Genomic DNA, 9,528 nt, shown 5'->3' with positions numbered 1-9,528 from the left:
TACTACACACACACACCTTACCTCCTGTATCGGAAGTCATGTTGAGTGTCGCTCCTCCTCCTGATACCACAAACACACACACAGCCCCTAAAAATAAACGATCAATCTTGCTCCTTGATGCGTGGCTGGCTGGTAGACAGAAGGGGGAGAGGAGAAGGTGTCCTCTGCTTGTTCCTTATTGTTACCTGCCTACATTGGTGGTGTACATGACAGAGTTACAATAATTATTCACCTGTGTGTTTCCTCCTAAGACTGGTCAGGTTTACCTTCTGGTGTGAGACCTGAAACGAGGCCTCTAGTTTTCTCAGCGAAGATAAAGGAACTTTCTCTTTTCATTAAGTGTGAGTCCATAACTCTGACAGTGATCCTCCACTCACCTCCCTTTAACCCCACTGTTAGCTGCTGTATGAGACCAATCCTGTATGTGCTGTTCAAAATACTGGTTGCATCTGAAATGGCACCCAATTCCCTAAAATAGTGCACTATCTTTGACGAGAGGCCCATGGGTCCTGGTATAACATATAGTGCACTATCTTTGACGAGAGGCCCATGGGTCCTGGTATAACATATAGTGCACTATCTTTGACGAGAGGCCCATGGGTCCTGGTAAAACATATAGTGCACTATCTTTGACGAGAGGCCCATGGGTCCTGGTAAAACATATAGTGCACTATCTTTGTCGAGAGGCCCATGGGTCCTGGTATAACATATAGTGCACTATCTTTGTCGAGAGGCCCATGGGTCCTGGTAAAACATATAGTGCACTATCTTTGACGAGAGGCCCATGGGTCCTGGTAAAACAAATAGGGCACTATAGGGTATAGGGTGTCATTTCAGACACAAATACTGACTCATGCTGATTGTAACATCCTGCTAGGTCAGAGGTCACACTGTTACTATGGATACCTAATGTACAGTATGTCAAGGTTGCTCATCAAGATGGTTGAATTAACAGGTCGATTTGATAGTCAGGTCGTTGTGAATTTTCTTTATTAAACACAAACTGGGTGACAATAGAGAGAATATAACAGTGTAATTATGATTTTATTCACCTCAGGATCATTTTATATTTATTATGCAAACTACAGACAGAGCATTATCACTTTGAGATCCTACATCCCACATAAAACAGTAGGCCGTGTTAATTTTCTAAATTGTGAATTTAATCTAATAAAGTGCAGCTTTCAGGAAAGTTAAATTGGTGAAGATGCATGCTATTATGTAAAAATAAATAATCCCCAAATTACTAACCTTAGCTCGAGAAACCAATTTTCCTGCTGGCGGGAAAGGAGACCTAGCCTGAGTACCAGTATCTTTAGCTAACATTCCACTCCTTGTCATTGCCAAAGAGACTGGCTTTTCAGCAACCTTATCCTTTAATATGCAGCCGGATTTAGGGCATAGTTGCTGATTGGAAACAACATACATATTTTCCATGACAATGTTATAGAACATGGGATGCACACAACATTTGGTTATATATGGAATTTCAAGAACAACAACCAACAATACTGTTACGACCTGCTGTGGTCATTCTCTTGTGAGATGGCAGTGTCAATGCAAGACCAATACTGTATGGTTTTACTGGGCTTCTACATCTGCATTGCTTGCTGTTAGGGGTTTTAGGCTGGGTTTCTGTACAGCACTTTGAGACATCAGCTGATGTACGAAGGGATTTATAAATACATTGGATTGATTGGATTGAAGATGTTGTTCAAAGTGGCCAGAGAGCTACTCTGTGATGAGAGAGAGAAATAATGATACAGAAAATATTAGCCTACAAGATTCAAAGTTTTCTTCAGTTGCAACACATTAAAGGGGCAATCAACAGGTGCTACATACATTTTGTTCACTTATGAATTAATTAAATGTGCCCATTTGATTCTTGAAGAATATAACTTAGAAATGCCTCATGAGCTTAGTTCAGCTGTTCTCATTAATGGGGCTGTAGTGGAGCAGGTTGAGAGCTTCAAGTTCCTTGGTGTCCACATCACCAACAAACTATCATGGTCCAAAACACACCAAGACAGTCATGAAGAGGGCAGGACAAAGCCTATTCCCCCTCAGGAGACTGGAAAGATTTGGCATGGATCCTCAAAGTTCTACAGCTGCACCATTCTTATTCTTATTGTTAACTGCATTGTTAGTTAGGGGCTCGTAAGTAAACATTTCACTGTCTACTACACCTGTTGTGTTCGGCGCATGTGACTAATACAATTTGATTTGAAATATTGATATAATAACCATCATATCGAAGTAAACTTGGAGTCACACAATGATATGGTGTTTAGGTCCTCCCACTATGACTCTGGAAAGCATGCAGTTTATTAGGCTACATCATAAGTTATGATGAACTTCACAGGGTGGTGAAAGAGCACGGTGATGAGCTTGATGCTCCTTTCCAATAAATATCCAGGGTCTTATTCTGATGATCAATGCTTGACTGCTGTTGACAAATAAAAAATATTCTCGCTCTTATTAATAATATTCTCATCATGTAAACTAGCCTTCTCCCACAGCCTACCTCCACAGTCTACCCCACACAGTACCTGCGATTTGATTTGAGCTGTTGGCTAGAGTGCACGTGCATTCTGTGTGCACTACGTCATCACACACTGATTTTTATCCGAAACAAGTCCGTTTGGTGGAACACACCACTGGTGGGAAAAGGCACATATTTTCTTTATGCAGATTTTAGGATAATTGCATGAACATCTGTCAGTAATTGGATGGAAACCTAGTTACTGACATCGAGTCCTGCGACCCCCAGCACATAAGACAAAATCAACAGTACAAAACCAAAGATACTCATCTGTTTTATGTTTTGATCTTGTGTTATCGTGCTATAAACTTTTATACTAAGATGTGCAATTCCCCTCCAATTCGATGTGGTCCAAACGGCAGCTTGTGTAATGTAGTAACACATGCTGTCCACATCATGGAAGGTAGTTTAATATAGAGTGGGGCAAAAAAGTATTTAGTCAGCCACCAATTGTGCAGGTTCTCCCACTTAAAAAGATGAGAGAGGCCTGTAATGTTCATCATAGGTACACTTCAACTATGACAGACAAAATGAGAAAAAAATCCAGAAAATCACATTGTAGGATTTTTTAATGAATTTATTTGCAAATTATGGTGGTAAATAAGTATTTGGTCAATAACAAAAGTACTCAATACTTTGTTATATACCCTTTGTTGGCAATGACAGAGGTCAAACGTTTTCTGTAAGTCTTCACAAGGTTTTCACACACTGTTGCTGGTATTTTGGCCCATTCCTCCATGCAGATCTCCTCTAGAGCAATAATCACATATATTTGTTACTGGTTTAACCATTTAGAGTTTTTTTTCTTCTTATGCGCAATTTAACCAGGAGCTTAAGAAAGAGTTCCCATATTGACTGTGTAGAAGCCCATTCATTTGCCCTCCCTACTCTAGTTGTGCTGTTCCACTGTTACGGAGGTTTTCACTGGTAAGACTCTTAGTGAATGTGAGAAAGTAGACCAATTCAAGTAAAATAATGGAAATATTCTTTCAGTGAAAGTGTGTGTTGATGTGTGTAGGTGTGTGTTGTTATCAGGGTCAGAGAATGACAGCTTTCCTCTGTCCCTGTTCAGTTGTACTCTGACCCTCTGAGGAGCTCTCTGTTTCTGTGTATAGGGTGGGGGACAAATATGGCTTGTATCCAGCATTACACCACTGAATTCCACACATTCTAACCCAGTCACCATGTCCTTCCCTGGAGACTCTGGGGCCACACCTACAGCAAATCATTGAATATCTCCAACCTCAATGTCCCAGCTGTGTGTCCCTGAGTTAAAGCCCTCTGAGCCCAGGACAAGGTCAGATTTATCAAACCTCTCTGGGTTGTCAGGTAACTTCTGTGTCACTCCAATGCATCTCATACTGGTCAGATCATCAGAGAGGAGGAGACCTGGGTGACCAGTGTTGGGTTCCAGAATCACAGGACCTAAAGAGATAGAACGGAAACATAGGACTAAAACTAAAAGGACATTTCATATGATGTTTATTTTTTAATAACTACTTTTATGCTATGATTAACATTATACATTGCATATTTTCCAATAAAGTTATAAATGTGCATATCCATGACTGTCTAGTTCTGTTTGTTTCTTTGGTAGAAATATATAATCATCCATTTTATTTGTGTATAACACAATACTCACTGTACTGAACAATGTCCTGCATCTTCTCCCAGACTCTGAACTTCAGGTTGCCCAGGTGTTTGGCCACATCTATCAGTGCTCCTGAGACCAGCTGTGGATCTGGCACTGGGCTCTAGAAGAACATTGAAGTGCTGTTGTGAGGTTGGGTTCAGATTCAGAACCACGGAGAAGAGAGACACAGGAGAGAGATTTACTTACCTTTTCACCGTGGCTGTGTAGTTCTGCAGAAGGATAGAGGGTTGTCAATGTTATCAATCAATTTATCATACAATCATGTCTACAAAGGACAAATATGTTGGTTCTTACTTGTAGAAATGAGATGTCTTCAGCTCCCAGCTCCTCCTGTATGGCTCGGATTGTGTCTGAAAGGCATGATATCTCTTTACTCATCTCCTCAATCTTCTTCTTCATCCGATGACTCTTCTGCTCCTCTTCCTCCCTCATAGCAGCTATCCTGGCTGCCTCTTCCTCTCGTAGAAACTGGTGAAGCTTCTCAAACTCCTTAACTTGCTTTTCTGTAGTCTGGGCCTGGCTCTGGATACAGTGAGAGGAATACATGTGTAACTGTCTATCCACACACTTAGTGAATTAAATATATAGAAAATATTGCTAGCAGCATTCAGTAGTCTTACTGGGTGTGTTCTGCTGTTCTATCACATGTTACTTTAACTATGTTAAAGATCTTTAGCTTCTCTTGTAAGGGTTGCAGTGCAGTCTTGAGTTCCTCCTGCAACAAAATAACACAGTAGTTAGCTCAACCACCCGCGGGGCACCCACTGATCCTGTGGAGGTTAATGTCAGGGGTGCACAGTCCACACGGTTGTTAGTCCTTCCGATTTTGTTTCTGCATGACACTGATTAATTAATTGTTATCAATAGGCTACCTAGGAAATCAATAGCCTTCCAAGACAGGTGTTGTGCACCCCCAGTCTGTATCTGGATAGTGGGAGTACCAGGGCTACGTTTTACAACTTCGGATCAGGTGATCTATTTCGTAGATTCAAGTGGAATTTGTTGACTATTCTGACACTGATTTAGCTCGTTTATATTTCCACAATAGGAAACTTACACAGCAGGCTGAACCACCACTGACTATAGGTACTAGATCATGTGGGTTTCATTTCTAACACACCCCGTTTGTAGATCAGTATACCAGATTCTATTGGTCCTTTTATAAACTGGGTGGTTGGGGCCCTGAATGCTGATTGGCTGACATCCGTGGTATACCACGGGCATGACAAAAAATGTATTTGTACTGCTCTAATTATGTTGGTAACCCGTTTATAATAACAATAAGGCACGTCGGTGGTTTGTGGTATATGGCCAATATACCACGGCTAAGGGCTGTATCCAGTCACTCTGTGTTGCGTCGTGCATAAGAATCAAATCAAAGTTTATTTGTCACGTGTAGTAGACCTTACAGTGAAATGGTGAATACAACAGGTGTAGTAGACCTTACAGTGAAATGCTGAATACAACAGGTGTAGTAGACCTTACAGTGAAATGGTGAATACAACAGGTGTAGTAGACCTTACAGTGAAATGGTGAATACAACAGGTGTAGTAGACCTTACAGTGAAATGGTGAATACAACAGGTGTAGTAGACCTTACAGTGAAATGGTGAAAACAACAGGTGTAGTAGACCTTACAGTGAAATGGTGAATACAACAGGTGTAGTAGACCTTACAGTGAAATGGTGAATACAACAGGTGTAGTAGACCTTACAGTGAAATGGTGAATACAACAGGTGTAGTAGACCTTACAGTGAAATGGTGAATACAACAGGTGTAGTAGACCTTACAGTGAAATGGTGAATACAACAGGTGTAGTAGACCTTACAGTGAAATGCTGAATACAACAGGTGTAGTAGACCTTACAGTGAAATGGTGAATACAACCGGTGTAGTAGACCTTACAGTGAAATGGTGAATACAACAGGTGTAGTAGACCTTACAGTGAAATGGTGAATACAACAGGTGTAGTAGACCTTACAGTGAAATGGTGAATACAACAGGTGTAGTAGACCTTACAGTGAAATGGTGAATACAACAGGTGTAGTAGACCTTACAGTGAAATGGTGAATACAACCGGTGTAGTAGACCTTACAGTGAAATGGTGAATACAACAGGTGTAGTAGACCTTACAGTGAAATGGTGAATCCAACAGGTGTAGTAGACCTTACAGTGAAATGGTGAATACAACAGGTGTAGTAGACCTTACAGTGAAATGGTGAATACAACAGGTGTAGTAGACCTTACAGTGAAATGGTGAATACAACAGGTGTAGTAGACCTTACAGTGAAATGGTGAATACAACAGGTGTAGTAGACCTTACAGTGAAATGGTGAATACAACCGGTGTAGTAGACCTTACAGTGAAATGGTGAATACAACAGGTGTAGTAGACCTTACAGTGAAATGGTGAATACAACAGGTGTAGTAGACCTTACAGTGAAATGGTGAATACAACAGGTGTAGTAGACCTTACAGTGAAATGGTGAATACAACAGGTGTAGTAGACCTTACAGTGAAATGGTGAATACAACAGGTGTAGTAGACCTTACAGTGAAATGGTGAATACAACAGGTGTAGTAGACCTTACAGTGAAATGGTGAATACAACAGGTGTAGTAGACCTTACAGTGAAATGGTGAATACAACAGGTGTAGTAGACCTTACAGTGAAATGGTGAATACAACAGGTGTAGTAGACCTTACAGTGAAATGGTGAATACAACAGGTGTAGTAGACCTTACAGTGAAATGGTGAATACAACAGGTGTAGTAGACCTTACAGTGAAATGGTGAATACAACAGGTGTAGTAGACCTTACAGTGAAATGGTGAATACAACAGGTGTAGTAGACCTTACAGTGAAATGGTGAATACAACAGGTGTAGACCTTACAGTGAAATGGTGAATACAACAGGTGTAGTAGACCTTACAGTGAAATGGTGAATACAACAGGTGTAGTAGACCTTACAGTGAAATGGTGAATACAACAGGTGTAGTAGACCTTACAGTGAAATGGTGCGAAATAAAAAGGTATGTGTGTGTGTAGGTAAGTAAAGAAATAAAACAACAGTAAAAAGACATTTGAAAAAAGAGTAGCAAGGCTATATACAGACACCTGTTAGTCAGGCTTATTGAGGTAGTATGTACATGTAGGTATCGTTAACGTGACTATGCATATATGATGAACAGAGAGTAGCAGAAGCGTAAAAAGAGGGGTTGGCAGGTGTTGGGACACAATGCACATAGCCCGGTTAGCCAATGTGCGGGAGCACTGGTTGGTCGGGCCAATTTAGGTAGTATGTACATATGTACATAAATGTATAGTTATAGTGACTATGCATATAAGATAAAAAGAGAGTAGCAGCAGTGTAAAAGAGGGGTTGGGGGGGCGGGGGGGACACAATGTAGATAGTCCAGGTAACCATTTGATTACCTGTTCAGGAGTCTTATGGCTTGGGGGTAAAAACAGTTGAAAATACTTGGTGCTCCGGTACTGCTTGCCATGCGGTAGTAGAGAGAACAGTCTATGACTGGGGTGACTGGGGTCTTTGACCATTTTTAGGGCCTTCCTCTGACACCGCCTGGTGTAGAGGTCCTGGATGGCAGGAAGCTTTGCACCCGTGATGTACTGGGCCATGCGCACTACCCTCTGTAGTGCCTTGCGGTCGGAGGCCGAGCAGTTGCCGTACCAGGCAGTGACACAACCGGTCAGGATGCTCTCGATGTTGCAGCTGTAGAACCTTTTGAGGATCTCAGGACCCATGCCAAATCTTTTTAGTTTCCTGAGGGGGAATAGGCTTTGCCATGCCCTCTTCACGACTGTCTTGGTGTGTTTGGACCAATCTAGTTTGTTGTTGATGTGGACACCAAGGGATTTGAAGCTCTCAACCTAAACAGCCCTTAGCCATGGTATATTGGCCATATACCACAAGCCACCGACGTGCCTTATTGTTATTATAAACTGGTTACCAACATAATTAGGTCCTTATAGGTCCATATATTAGTTCCTTATATATCCTCATGTAGGTCCTTATAAGTCCCTATATTAGTTTCTTATATACCCTCATATAGGTCCTTATATCCTCATTATATACAGTATACCCTCATTCTGAATGATTAGGTATGTCCTCACAGTTACTTTTTCACCTTATAATCCTGTGCAGCTTCATCTATGGGACAGAAGGAGTGTTTTTTGTGTTTTCTGGAAGTCTGACACACAAAGCAGACAGGCGGTTTATCGTCCAGACAGAAGAGCTTGAGTTTCTCACTGTGCAGACTGCAGAGCAGCTCGGACCCTGCTGAAGCTCTCTGACACCTTTCCTCTAAGGCCCCACACAGGTTCATTAAAACCAGAAGCTCGTTGCTCAGAGGCTCGTGTTTTGATGATCTGCATATAGGACATTCCTGAGTTTCCATTCCTTTCCAGCATTGCTGCAGACAGGATTTACAGAAGTTGTGGCTACACGACAGGAGCACAGGATCCAGGAAGATATCCATGCACACAGGACAAGAGAGATCCTCCTCTAGGAGAAACGATCTGGAAGCCATTTTTCTCTGTCTGTAATGGCTTCTGAGGTTATTACAAATCTACTTTCACTTTTATGTTGCACACTGTACTGAAGTCAGCAACATTCTAATGTTAGAGTTTAGATGAAAGCTTCGTTATGCTTCCCCTTTGCTATGGTCTCTTACCCGCTGTGATTATTATAGATCTTGTCTTCAGGTCTAAACAGGTAAATGAACAGCACGGCATGAATGTCAGTGTTGTACTGCACTGAACATTGGACATGTAACCACTTCCTGTGTTTCTGAAAAGCGTAGAGGGTGGAGCTATTGGAAAACTATTAGCAGCTACCTTTGATTTATTTCAGAGAGAGAGATAACATGTAAGAGAGTGCAGGAGAGAGAGAGAGGGAGACAATTGTATAAGCCCATATGCAAAGGTACAATATGTAGATTTTTTGCTCATTCAAATAGCTCTAAGACCCTAGTATGGCCTCTCTGGCCACAGCTGAAATTACATTGGTTGGTTCCAAATTCGCTCTTTTGCAGGTATAACCATATCATTTCTTCATCCGAGCCAAATGTCCTCATATGCACGTTTCTCCCCTATTTCAAAGTGTTTCGGTACTTCCCTTATGCACTACACTATTCCACACGATACATTTTACTGTACCACAGATCAGTATAGTCTACCAGTCTAACTGTCTATCCTGCCCTCTATCCACCATTCAACACAATGATACTACCTAGACTAGCCTACAACACAATGATCCTACCTAGACTACAACACAATGATCCTACCTAGACTAGCCTACAACACAATGATCCTATCT

The 9,528-nt window shown here is 41.4% G+C and overlaps 1 pseudogene; it reads right to left on the bottom strand.

Moving 5' to 3' along the window:
- Nucleotides 1-3,104: 3,104 nt before the first annotated feature.
- Nucleotides 3,105-8,973, bottom strand: LOC115146666 (E3 ubiquitin-protein ligase TRIM35-like; annotated as a pseudogene).
- Nucleotides 8,974-9,528: the final 555 nt, after the last annotated feature.

Source organism: Oncorhynchus nerka, linkage group LG18, assembly GCF_034236695.1.
Source record: "Oncorhynchus nerka isolate Pitt River linkage group LG18, Oner_Uvic_2.0, whole genome shotgun sequence".
In the NCBI taxonomy this organism is placed as follows: domain Eukaryota; kingdom Metazoa; phylum Chordata; class Actinopteri; order Salmoniformes; family Salmonidae; genus Oncorhynchus; species Oncorhynchus nerka.
The sequence above is the reverse complement of the archived record's forward strand: the minus strand, read 5'-3'. Positions and strand labels throughout refer to the sequence as shown.